The sequence below is a fragment of the Homarus americanus genome, unplaced genomic scaffold (genome assembly GCF_018991925.1).
Source record: "Homarus americanus isolate GMGI-L3 unplaced genomic scaffold, GMGI_Hamer_2.0 scaffold11679, whole genome shotgun sequence".
Lineage (NCBI taxonomy): Eukaryota > Metazoa > Arthropoda > Malacostraca > Decapoda > Nephropidae > Homarus > Homarus americanus.
Window position 1 is genome coordinate 1 of NW_024742147.1, and position 13106 is coordinate 13106.

At 42.8% G+C, this 13106-nt stretch overlaps 1 long non-coding RNA gene across 1 annotated transcript; it reads right to left on the minus strand.

Moving 5' to 3' along the window:
• Window positions 1-798: 798 nt before the first annotated feature.
• Window positions 799-10940, minus strand: LOC121876504. Its single transcript, XR_006090773.1, has 3 exons — window positions 10648-10940; window positions 2462-2522; window positions 799-956 (listed from the first exon to the last, which is right to left on the minus strand). It is a non-coding gene; the product is annotated as an uncharacterized LOC121876504 (long non-coding RNA).
• Between the last annotated feature and the right edge of the window lie 2166 nt (window positions 10941-13106).

Genomic DNA, 13106 nt, shown 5'->3' on the forward strand with positions numbered 1-13106 from the left:
TCCACCAATCACGTTTAAGAAGGTGGCTTTCCTAGGGGCCCACTCAATAGCGGCAGCGCCCTCAGGGGCCCTTGAAGGCGTGGTCGCACCCCCAGTGGCCCTCGCAGCAGCGGCGGCATCCCTGTGGGCTTTCTGAGGGACGGTGGCGCCCCCAGGGGCTCTTCCAGGGGCAACGGTATCTTCAGGGACCATCCTAGGGACATTGGCGCCTCCAAGGACTCTCCCAAGGGCGGCCCCCATGGACCTTACCTGTTGTGTTGACTGACTGCTCTCTTCTCCTATTGGCTGTAATTTGTGGGTTAAAAGAATAGTCTATAGCCACCCCTGGTAGGGTCCCTGGTGGCTCTGCAGATGGTGTCATCTGGCTATCGGCCTGGCTGGAACAATGATAACAGGATCCCAGCTGGGGACATCTCTGCGTCCGGCATGCTGACAGCGATACTCCGTCATTCTCCGTCGGATTTCACTGGGTACCAGCGAACAGGAATAAGCCGGTAGAGGTGCAGTGAAATCGCCATCCTGGACAGGCTTTGCTGCTTCCTGACCGCCATGGTCGTCTGGTCTCCCTCTAGAGTGTGAGTGACAGAGGTATGACTCAAGTCAGGAAGTCTAGTGACACGGGCTTCACACCCACTAGCAGGATTTTGCTAAACCTTCAAATACAATGATACAATTTTAACAATTCGACCACAGATCCTTAATCAGCGTGTGATAGGTATTTGTATATCACATTAATTTTTTTAAATAAGATCTAGAACTCTTAAGTGGCAGGGTTTGATGTAAACACTTCTTGTTGGTTTTTCTTTTATTGTCGAAGCATCAACATACACAGTTACGTATCTCTCCAGGGAAGTGTTATGAGTACAATTTTTTGGAGAACACTTAAGTTACGTGTTCACCCTTGAAAAATTGATGATGATCTGAAATTCTCTCCGAGCGTTGTCCCTCCTTCAAACCTGTGTGTGAGGAGAGAGCCGCGTGGGAGAGGATATGGCAAGACATGAAGTGGTTTTGACATACAGATGACCTACGCCTGACCTCTGTGGTACTTGCAGCTCAGCCGTGAATAATCGTCAACAACCGAATCATTGTTGAATATCTTGGTGAATAAGTTGGTGTTATTCATTTGGGTGTATATTTATATAACGCAAAGGTGCTATTACAAGGACAACCTATACTAAGAGTTTGAGCTACTAATTAATTATCCTCATATCAATTAGCATAATTAATTATTAAAACTTCATAATCTATGGTACAATTATGACAGTTAATTATATTTTACTGTTATTTTAAGCAAAACCGTACTTGTTTAGAGAGAGAGAAGGGGAGAGAAAAAGAGAGAGTTTGGGTGGAGAGAGAAAGAGAGAGGGGACAGAGAAAAAGAGCGAGACGGGGGGTGGGGAGAGAAAAGAGAGAAAAAAAAAGAGAGAGAGAGAGAGAGAGAGAGAGAGAGTATATATAAGTGCATATATAAACGGAACTATGCTCTCGTGTTTTTGCTCCGTCTAATAAATAGGTGACGGTAGAATTCCTGTCAACCCCAAACTTTCACACAAATCATAATATTCTTTGATTCTGATAACATAAATCTACCGCAAATAACACAGAGTTCAGTAGTAAGAATAAAGGAACAATTTATATCTGTTCTCGCGTCTGTTATAAGCCCCAGTCACGATGGTTGATTTATATGGTGAAATTATAAGGTAGTCTCCCCCCCCACCCACCTAGAAGGCTAGTGGATAGATCAGTCCCAATAGGTATGGGATAAAACTAATAGTTATACTTCCCTGCCACAAGGAGATAAAATATTAGGAAAGTGAATCGTTTATACTTACTAACAACAAGAAAATCCTTCTTCATACGGCCTAAATCAAATTATTTTAAGCCGTATTTTTCCCCCATTGTATAGTTAAATACTTTATCATTACTATAATTCAGTAAATAAATAAGTTGTTGGTGATTTTCTTGATATTTTTGTCGTATTTGTTTAGTAAATAAGTGTTACGATACTAGGGAGAGGGAGGTGGGGGTAACATCATTTCATCTGGTTCTGTGGACACGTTACCTGGAGTGGAACAACTGGAGACACGAGAAAGAAACTTCGACAATGTGTATCCTACAACACAGCCACTTTGATCAATAATGAACAAAATAGAATCATAAGAATTTAATAGTTGCTGAAGAAAAAATATCTCTTGATGATTTTTGCAACTAAGAGGATTTGTAAAGTGAAGATCTTGAGCTATGGAAGTGTGTAGGCAAGACAGTCAAGTACCAGGATATATTTCTGGAACCAAAAAACAAAATCTTTTACTTGGTGTTAATTTTGGTCTTTTTTTAAGCATTAAGTCTCTCACACTCTTGCAAGTTTAGACAAATTTTACACCAAGTTTAGAAGAATTGTTTCAAAGTTCCATGATTCAAGAAAACAAAGATATTATATATTTTATTAAACACTAACGAATGATGTACTGGGTGTAAGAAGTCAGCCATAGTTCCATCACTCGTGGCTACAACAGCAACTGGAATGAAATAAAGGTGACGATATAATTAGCCATTTACCTGTGGATGTGAAAATATAAACACTGCCACATATTTTAGAACACATGGGACTATATGAACATAATATAACAAACATCTGGAGAAGAAATGTAAGGCTATAAAACAAATATATATTGTTTATATATGTTTTAGTCACAGGGAGATTATATATGAAATGACTCCTGAACTACACCATCATATTATTGTTGACATCTGTAAGTTAAAAGTAAATTCAAACTAAGAAATCTCACTCCGTTCCAGGTGCAAATATTCCCTCAAGGCGGAGAACGTACAGTATATAGCGACCAGTCTTCATATCCATAATTCACCCTTACCGTATAATCTATTTTCCATTTACAATTTGGGTTCATATTATAAACACAATGATTACAAACAATCACAATTACCTTTACATTAGCTGTGATTAGTATCCACAACGTACAATTGATCCTTACACTCTCAGTGATTTTTATCATTGGAGTCCCTGATTCACTGTCGTGTTTACATTATTTTTCGCGCCAAAATTGTATACCTCCAAGATGGATTTATTACCGGGTACAGACATCTGTTTTCTCAGTCCCTTTATTATGACTATATTAGTTTTTATTTCTTTGTTAGGTCAGGTCAGGTCAGGTCAGATCAGGACAGATCAGGTTAAGAGATAATTCGCACGTAAGAATCATGGAGAATTCTCTTATGTGGTAAAATTTCACTCACGAGGCTTAGAGGCATCTCGTCCTGTCCAGCGTCTGTCACCTGTAAACCCTTTCCACTTTTACCTGTCTGTTAGTGGGGTCAGCGGCGCCTTGCTTTACCGGGCGCGTGTCATGAGCTCTACCGGCACGCCCTACACCTGTTCCCACGCCTTCTATCATTCGTTCCTACAACCACAACCCATTACCACGCCCCGCTACCCGTTACCACGCCCCTACCACCCGTTACCACGCCCCTACCACCCGTTGCCACGCCCCTACTACCCGTAACACGGCCTTACCACCCGTTGCCACGCCCCTACTACCCGTAACACGCCCCTACCACCCGTTGCCACGCCCCGCCACCAGCTCTCTTCTCAAAGGCTGGAAGAGAAGTGAAAAGTGGAAGGGGTACAGGCTGTTGGCTGGGAGGGTAGTGAGGTGGAGACTGCATGTGAGAGAGAGGAGAGAAAAGGGTGGGTGATGATGAAGGGGAGAGGGGGGAGGGTAGAGAGGGTGGAGGTGAGAGTTTAGGTGGGTGGGTGAGTAGGTGGTGAGAGGTGGGGGGTGAAAGGTGTTGTTGCTGTAATGAATGACGGTAGTGAGTGGTAGGTGAAGGTGAAAGGTGAGTTAGTGAAGGGTAGGTGAGTCACGGGTCTAGTGAAGGTTGGCTGAGTCACAGATCTGATGAAGACAAGATGAGTCAAGAGTTTTATGGTGAGTGCACGAGTCACACGCTTGTTGGTGGAGGTGGGAGGGTGAGTCACAGGCCTGGTATAGGTGGGAGGGTGAGTCACAGGCCTGGTATAGGTGGGAGGGTGAGTCACAGGCCTGGTATAGGTGAGAGCCTGGTATAGGTGGGAGCAGGCCTGGTATGGGTGGGAGGTGAGTCACAGGCCTGGTATAGGTGGGTCACAGGCCCGGTATAGGGGGAGGGTGAGTCACAGGCCTGGTATGGGAGGGTGGAGATAGGTGGGAGGGTGAGTCACAGGCCTGGTATAGGTGGGAGGGTGAGTCACAGGCCTGGTATAGGTGGGAGGGTGAGTCACAGGCCTGGGGTGGGAGGGTGAGGAGGCCTGGTATAGGTGGGAGGGGTGAGTCACAGGCCTGGTATATGTGGGAGGGTACAGGCCTAGGTGGGTGGGAGGGTGAGTCACAGGCTGGGTATAGGTGGGAGGGTGAGTCACAGGCCTGGTATAGGTGGAAGGGTGAGTCACAGGCCTGGTATAGGTGGGAGGGTGAGTCACAGGCCTGGTATAGGTGGGAGGGTGAGTCACAGGCCTGGTATAGGTGGAAGGGTGAGTCACAGGCCTGGTATAGGTGGGAGGGTGAGTCACAGGCCAGGTAGAGAGTAGGTGAGTCACTACTATAACATAATTTGCATACCTGAAACTCCATGATTATTTACTCCCAAATCTACCTGTCGAAAATCTAGTGGTTATTTTTACCTTATTTACCAAAATCACTTGAATATGTTGTATGAAAGTAAAAATTGGCTGGGATTATAAGTGAGTAATTTCATGGCAGGATATTCATTTACAGTTTGTCTTCGACCCCTAAATCCAATGTCGTCTTTCGAAACCCATGAAAGACCCTCAAAGACACATATAACTTCAGGAGGTTTGAAATGCAATCTAATTCCCTAAACCCACTTGCATTTGTTTTGTATATTTACCTCCAGGAGACAATAGATGACATGAAAATGATTCGTGAGTCTATAAACACAATTTGATAACTTTGTTTACATTCAATACACGAGCTGCAAAAAGCAGTATCGTGTCACCTAAGAACCCCTGAAATGACTCTTTTAACCCCTTGTGTGCGGTGGTCTCTCTGTGCTGAATAAAATCGTCTGGCGATGATCATAATAGAATAAGTGACTTCCCTGTAGTGAAGAGGTTAAAGAGAAATAGGTGAAGGGGACGATGGGTAGAAGGCGCTAGTGTGTGGGGGGGGAGGAGGCGTGTGTGTGGGGGAAGGTGTGTGTGTGTGGGGGGGTGTGGAGGGTGTGTGTGTGTGTTCCTGCGTGACACACATAAAGAAACCTTGGCACGAGAACCATGTACCAAATAACAACATCAACTAAGTGATTGTACCAAAGAAGGGTGTAAAATAATACGTGTTCAAATTCGATGAATGACTTCGTGTGTGAGATAAGGTGAGAAGGAGGGAAGCAAAAGAGGTAAGGGAGGCGGGGGAGAGAGAGGAGAAGGAGGAGGAGGAGGAGGTGGATGATGATTATCGACTGTGTTGACCAGAAAGGATGTCTATGTAGGTGGGTTAGACTGGGGATGATTGTGACGGATGCTTAGTGTTAGTAGATGAGATGAAAGTAGTGTGCTCTCTCTCTCTCTCTCTCTCTCTCTCTCTCTCTCTCTCAGTGGCAGCATCACGTAGACTAGAGAGACACTGAGAAATGGAAGCAACCAAAAAAGGCCCAGTTTTAAATAACCTCCTCAGTCTTCATGCATTAAGACACTATACGGATGAACACCACCAGTTTAATGATACCATCTCACTCTAGGTGCAATGGGGGTCAGACACGAGGCCTCTTGAATGACCTGTAATTAAGACAACAGGTAAGATACGTGTTCTTCCCTTCATTAAATCTCGGTCAGTGGAATCAGGTGGTGTAATCATATAGAGATGATATATGTAATGTTATTCTGAATTACATTGTGTTATTAGTTTTGTTTTTGTTTTGTAATTAATAGTATTGTAATGTTATTGAATTGGTTATTAAGAGAATTGTAGTTTGTATTAGGTTAGGATAATGTGGGTTGGGTTAACGTTAGAGTGGTTAATCATTAGGTGAAATATGTTGGGTGTTGAAATAAGTGCGTGGAGAGGTGAGTACGTGAAGACTTGTGAGGTGAGTGTGTGAAAATACTCGAGAGAAATGAGTGCGTGAAGAGCCTTGGGAGATGAATACATGAAAACTTGCAAGGTGAGTGCGTGAAGATTTGTGAGGTGAGTGTGTGAAAATACTCGAGAGAAATGAGTGCGTGAAGAGCCTTTAGATATAAGTACGTGAAGAGACTAGGAAGACCAGAGCGTGAAGACCCTGCCAGCTGAACAAGGAACCTCACTACTAAATAAGGAACTCACAACATACCTATTCGCCCCAACACCTATAGTTTACCCAAGATAGGTCAGATAAGTTCATAAGTCAAGTTTTTCGCCTCAGTGTGACACAAGAACCAGGTAGTAAATTCGTTCCAAGTATCGTCTTAATATTTTTTTTTCCGCGAGTTTTGGTTCAGTTTTGTAAGGGTGATGTTTTCGGTGTTTAGGAAAGGGAGGAAGGATGTTGTGGTGGTGGTGATAGTGGTATGGGTGATGATTGTGGTGGTATTAGTGGTGATGATAGTGATGTAAAGAAAGCTACACGAATCATTTAGAAAAAAGTTCACTTATATTATGTTATAAAATAGATAATAAGAAAACAGAATATCTCTTCAATATCTTCAAACTCACAGAAGAAACTGATAATATTCTTCCATAACTTAAAAAACAAAACTATTTTCTGTTCAGCGTTATCATCATACTTTGTGCTTCAGGTAAACTAGTTATAATAAATATTCAAATTAGAATGATTATTCGTAAATATTCAGATAAATAAACAAACTCAGTCTGTATTTCATTATATAATACCTTACACGTATTCACTTCCCAAACCTAACGTAAAGGTCATGACCCCCAAGATGACCTCCAGTGACCTCAAAGACCATGGTATCTGGTGTCTTTCTCACTAAAATTTCATCCAATTTGAGGAAGTCACACAATGACATTTTTCTTAAGGGGAAGGGTGGGGAGGAGGGAAGGGGGAGAAGGGGGAAGAGGAGGGGGGGGTAGGAGGGGGAGGTATTAGGTGTTGTGTGTGTCTTAGGTGTCTTAGTGTGGCTCAGTTAAATCATTTTGTGAGTTGGTCTTAAGAGATGGTCTTTTGAGTTGGTCTTAGGTAAGGAGGGAGGGATTTAGTCCAGTCCATCTGAGTATTAGTGTAAACTGATCTCGTGTGAGCTGGTCGTTCGTATGGGCCAATTTCGTATACGCTGGTTGTTCGTATAGACCGAATGCGTGTAAACTGGTCGTGTATGTGACTTGACCTCACGTGAGCTGTTCGTTTACGTAAGCCGAGCCCACTAAGTGTTGGTGAGAGGGAGGGAGGCACGGGAGGGCAGGAGGGCGGGTCCGGTCAAGCCAGGGTGAAGGCGGTACAATCAGCCCCAGGTGTAAGTACAGGTGACAGGTGAGGGAAGGTAATGATCGGGTTATCAGCTCCGCCACACAATTGTCAGTTCTCTCGCCGCAGTTTACTGGCAGGTGTTCTGGTATCTTAATCTGCAGTAATTACCGGGAACAAAGATCACTGTATGTTAGCCTTTCGTCTCTCGGGTTGCCCAGAGTAGAGTCGGGAGAACAAAAAATCCGAGTAGAATTTAGTTACTTTAACGTTTTCTATTTAAGTTTCAATAAATAACTGTTTTTCATGTTTGTTATATAATTAAAGTGTTAAAGTGTTTTGTTTTTTAGGTTTCCAGCCATAGAACCTTAATAAACATGTTGAGGAAGATCTATAGTGAGATTCTGAACAAGGTGCGGTGTAACAACACACTTGGAGCCGATTGTACATGTAAAGGCATATAACCCAGTGTATCTTCTTAACTGATTGACATTTGACGTGTGACATAAGCGAGAGGCTGTTATGTACACACGCTGTTATGCTGGTGAGTGTGTGTGTGTGTGGGTCGTGTTAGGTCATGCGTGAGGGTGGAAGTTTGGTTAGGTCAGGTCAGGTCATGATTTGGAGGAGAGGAGAATCCATGTTAAAGGGTGTTTAGTCTTCAATGGAAGGTTTTGGATCTCCTATATCTCGGTGTAACAAGGGAGGGAGGGGTGGGATGGAGGGAAGGAGGGAGGGAGGGAGAGGGGATGGAGGGAGGGAGGAGGGGAGGGAGGGGTGGGATGGAGGGAAGGAGGGAGGGAGGGAGAGGGGATGGAGGGAAGGCAGTGAGAGGTGAGACAGGGCGAGGAAAGTCATACTGCAGGAGGTCTCTCACTACTCATTTGGGTCAGTGGCTCGTTCACTCTCCCTCCTTCCTCTTCCTTCCTCCTCCTCTTCTTCTCCTCTTTCTCACCTCAGGAGAAATAAGGATTGATATGGTGCTAAATATGGTAATAATGATGGTGATGGTGGTGCTGATGATGATGATGATAATGACGATGATGATGACGATGATGATGAAGATGGCAGTACTCTGGGGGAAGGCACAGTGACGCAGCAAGTGACCTTATAGCTATCACCCTGGACCACTCCTTCCTCAGTGACCTTTGACCCTGCACCCACCACCACCACACGCCCTCCCCCGCACGCCCTCATCCTTAACCCACTCACCTGCAACCCCCACTCACCTTCAACCCCCTCATCTTTAACCCCCCCACCCATCTCACTAACCTTCAACCCCAAACCTCTTCTTTCCCACTCTCCACCCCACCCACCCATCCCATTAACCTTCACCCCAAACCTCTTCTTCCCACTCTCCAACCCCACTCACCTCAACCCCTCTCACTGACACTCACACACACACCCACTTCTATATCAAAGAGTTTCATCTCCACCACTTTCACTGCCCCTCTCTCCCTCTCCCACCTCTCTCCCCTATTTTGGTCTTCTTCACTCTCTCCCTCTCAGTCATTATTCTCTCCCTCTCATTCTTATCTTCCCCTGCCCCATCATCCTCCAACTCAACGCACCAAAGATCTTCGCTACTGAGATAGTCAAGACAATGATGTTAAGTATAGGTTAAGATTGTGCCTGTTATACGTGGGGTCCCTTAACCTAGATCAGCTCAGGTATACTCTGGATGACGTATATACTTTGTGAATATATACCCAAAAAGATATTCATTTACATTTATATTATTACAATCAAGACGCATTGTACTGTAAATCGTGTTGTTTTTTTTTTACAATTTATTTACAAACTTCATATATTTTGTGTATGTTTAGGTAATCCGCGTCTCAAGTTTCATCAGAGAAGTTAATATTCACTCACAGTTTGATAAGAAAATAGCAAAAGGCAATTAACTATATGGTACGACAAATGCATTAGTCATCCCTTCCCTAGTGGATGTAACTTATCATAGAAAACGTGTCTAGTGCTGTATGTTAGTTGTCTTGAAATAGTTGTAATGGATATAGTATTGTTGTCTTGGTGTTGTTATTGTAATTGTTTGGGTCTATTTTCTTTGTATTTTGTCCTTGTCATGACTTTGTAAGACAATACCTAGTTAACTGTTGTAGATAAAAGGTAAATATTTGTCTTTACACTCTAGTGAATGTTCTTGTTAATTATAAAAGTCATTGTTGTTGTGGTATGAAGGAATGAGAGTTAATACGCTGTCTGTGTTAATATCTGTCTTGTTACCTCTATTTTTTTTCCCTCTGCTTATTCATCAGGGACAATAAACCTTGCAATCTATGTTCTAAAATTTGCGACTGTGAAGGAATCAAGATGAAAGTATGTGATTTCTAGCGAATTATACAACTTAAAAGACGCAACACGATGTTCACTTTCTTCTGGGTTGGTTTTTGGTGCGTGTGGTGGATCTTGTATCGACTGTTTGATCACATACTTTATTTTATGTAAACAATACAGAGAAAGAATTATACAAGGTTTTTTTTTCTTCTTTTTTCGTGTAATATTAAGTTGTAGTGAAGATAAGACGGATGAAGAGTAGCCTTCTGTAATGTCTATCTTAGCTTGGGTAGTGTGTGTGTTGTTATTACGGACGGGGTAACAGAGCTTGATGTGACATGGCACTGAGTCCTCGTCATCCCCCTTGTGATAAATTTACCGAGTATTTACCTTCTCTTTATCCCTTCCCTGTTATCATTATCTCCCATGTCATGCCTTCGTTATTCCCTCTGGTGGTCATCTCTAAACACAATAGAATTTTCTTTAAAGACCCAGCAGGAGATAAGATCATTGATGGAGGGAAGTCTTTTACCTGCGGAGACACACTACATATGCGTCTATCTTGGCCACATCTCGAGTCCCTCAATGAGTTACGTTAAAAAGCAGAAAATTCAGGGAAAAATGTGTCTTTCTTTCTTGATGGAGGAATTTAATCGAACATCATAAACATAAGAGGAACAGGGAAGAGGAGGATGAAGGATGGAGGCGACTAGATTTTGTGTCATTATTTGTTTTGATGTTGAAGGGTAGGGTAGGGTAGGGTAGGGTAGGGTAGGGTAGGGTAGGGTACGGTAGGGTAGGGTAGGGTAGGGTAGGGTAGGTTAAGCCGAGGCAAAACTATATAACTTTAACCTGGTATTGACACAAGTGATTGGACAACAGTTAACAGGTCATCTACACTACCAACCATGACAAGAATCGAGTATCACTAACCTCAAAAATTAGAAAGAGAAACTGCAGGTTTTCTCGTCCATTTGTCGTCCATTTCGTCCTTTTGTTCGTCCCCTTTCGTCCTTTTTCATGCAGGATATCCCCTCTGCTGCCAGTGAAGATTACCATGCAAGTACAGTAAGGTAATACAACAGGTTAATGACAAAGGTACGGCTCGAGACAGGTAGATACAGTAACAAGAGAAAGGTGTTTATTTTGTGAGAGGAAAGCGACCAGAGAGAGAGAGAGACAGACGGACAGAGAGAAGGGAGAAAGAGACAGAAAGAGACAGAACAGAAAAAACAGACAGAAAGGGAGATAGAAAGAGAGAAAAAGATGAATAAAGACAGACAGACAGACAGACAGACACAGAAAGACACAGAGACAGAGAAATAGACAGACAGAAACAGACAGACAGAGAAGCAGAGAGAGAGTCAATCCCTAAATATATCGTAACAGTAATTCTCTCCACACGATACCTTACCAATCTGTCAGTCGTGTTTACCTGAGAGCCTTAATCGGCTAATTAGTTTCTCTGTTGCATTTAGACACACACCAACGACCCCACAGAGGCTACCAGGTTACCAGACTGTCTTATGTATACCATGACACCTCAGGAATATTGCCATTGACCTTATTAAACTGTATACCTTCAAAATTCCAACACACATATATCCACATACATACTCTCAGCACATAAATACTTGTCAATACACTCGTACATATACTACCAACATACATAATATCAACACCTATCAACATCCACATACTCCCAACTATCTGTCTTTAAAACACCTGAGAGTGAGGGAGAGCAGGTAGGTGACACGTAGCTCCCATTATAAGTGATTATGACTCACTCTCAGGTAGGTCGTATGGACAGTAACACCTGTTAGTTTGTTTATGTACAGGTGGTTTCGTATAGGGGTAATCTGAAACTTGTACTTCATAACGAGAGCCAGGTATTTGTTGATAAGTACCTGTACATGTAAACAAGATTCAGGTACCTGTATATAAGACCCAGGTACCTGTATATAAGACCCATGTACCTGTAAATGCACTTTTAATAAGACCCATGCACTGTTAAAACGACCCCCAAGGTATCTGTTAAAACGCACCTTTAACAAGACTCGTGTACCTGTAAACAAGATCCAGGTAACCTACAAACCACACCTTTAAGTTATTGTTTACAAGTTCAAGTCGCTATTTTACCCCCCACTCGCTCTTCTTTCTTTTATATATATATGAAATACCTCACTAAGGCTGCCGTCTCAGTCATCTCCTCCAAGGTACATGACAAGAGAGCTATGTTGACCGGCTTGGGTGTTCGTCGCTAAGTTCTGGGAATTTTTAGGGGGTGCAAGAGGCAGGTGTGTGTGTGTGTGGGTCTGTATCCTCTGCTACCCGGAACTACTGACTCTAATATTCCCAGAAAGGTTGAATCCCTGTTGCTCTCCTCCTCCTCCTCCTACTCCTTCCCCTCCTCCCCCTCCTTCTCCTCCTTCCCATCCTTCTCCTCTTCCTACTCCTCTCCCTCCTCCTCCCTTGTTTGAGGAGGTGTTTGAATAGACTTGATGTGAGTGAGACTGAGAATGGAAATGAGAAAAAATATTGTGTGTGTGTGTTTAGGTGTGTGTGTGTGTGTTTAGGTGTGTGTGTGTGTGTTTAGGTGCGTGTAAGTGTGTGTGTATGTGTGTGTGTTTGGTGCGTGCGTCTGTGTATTTAGTCACAATAATACAGGTATTTAATTAATCAGTGTACCCACACCTGTATCGATAAGAAACACAGGTAATAATCACTACCTTCAATCAACTTAAGACTGACCTAAGACTGACCTAAGACTGACCAAAAACTGACTTAAGACTGATTAAAGAGTTAGCTCCCCATCTAGATTCTCCTAGTTCCCTCCTTCCTTCCCTCCCTCCCTCCTTAACTCCCTCCCTCCCTCCCTCCCCTCAACATGTCAATACACGCTCTTGTGCTGTTTTTCCCAGACAATTTTTAAAGGCTTTGAGAATTCCTGGAAAAGACGAAGGAGTATTTAGGATATCGGTGTAGAGAGGCTCTTATTACCTTGAGGTACAGCAAGAGGTACAATGAGAGGTGCAGGAGGTACAATGAGAGGTGCAGGAGGTACAATGAGAGGTACACGAAACAGATTCTTCGTAAAATATTCGAATATCTCTCTCTCTCTCTCTCTCTCTCTCTCTCTCTCTCTTACACCGCGAAATAGTCCTGAATCTCAGCTCTTATAAAACACGATAATGAGAATCTCCTTACCTGAGATTATTACCTGAGACATCTGATTTAATGAGTGTTAATTATGTAGCCCAGTTGAACACACTTACCTAATGTTCGATGTTTAGTTAATTGTCTCTTAGGACCAATATATATATATATATATATATATATATATATATATATATATATATATATATATATATATATATATATATATATATATA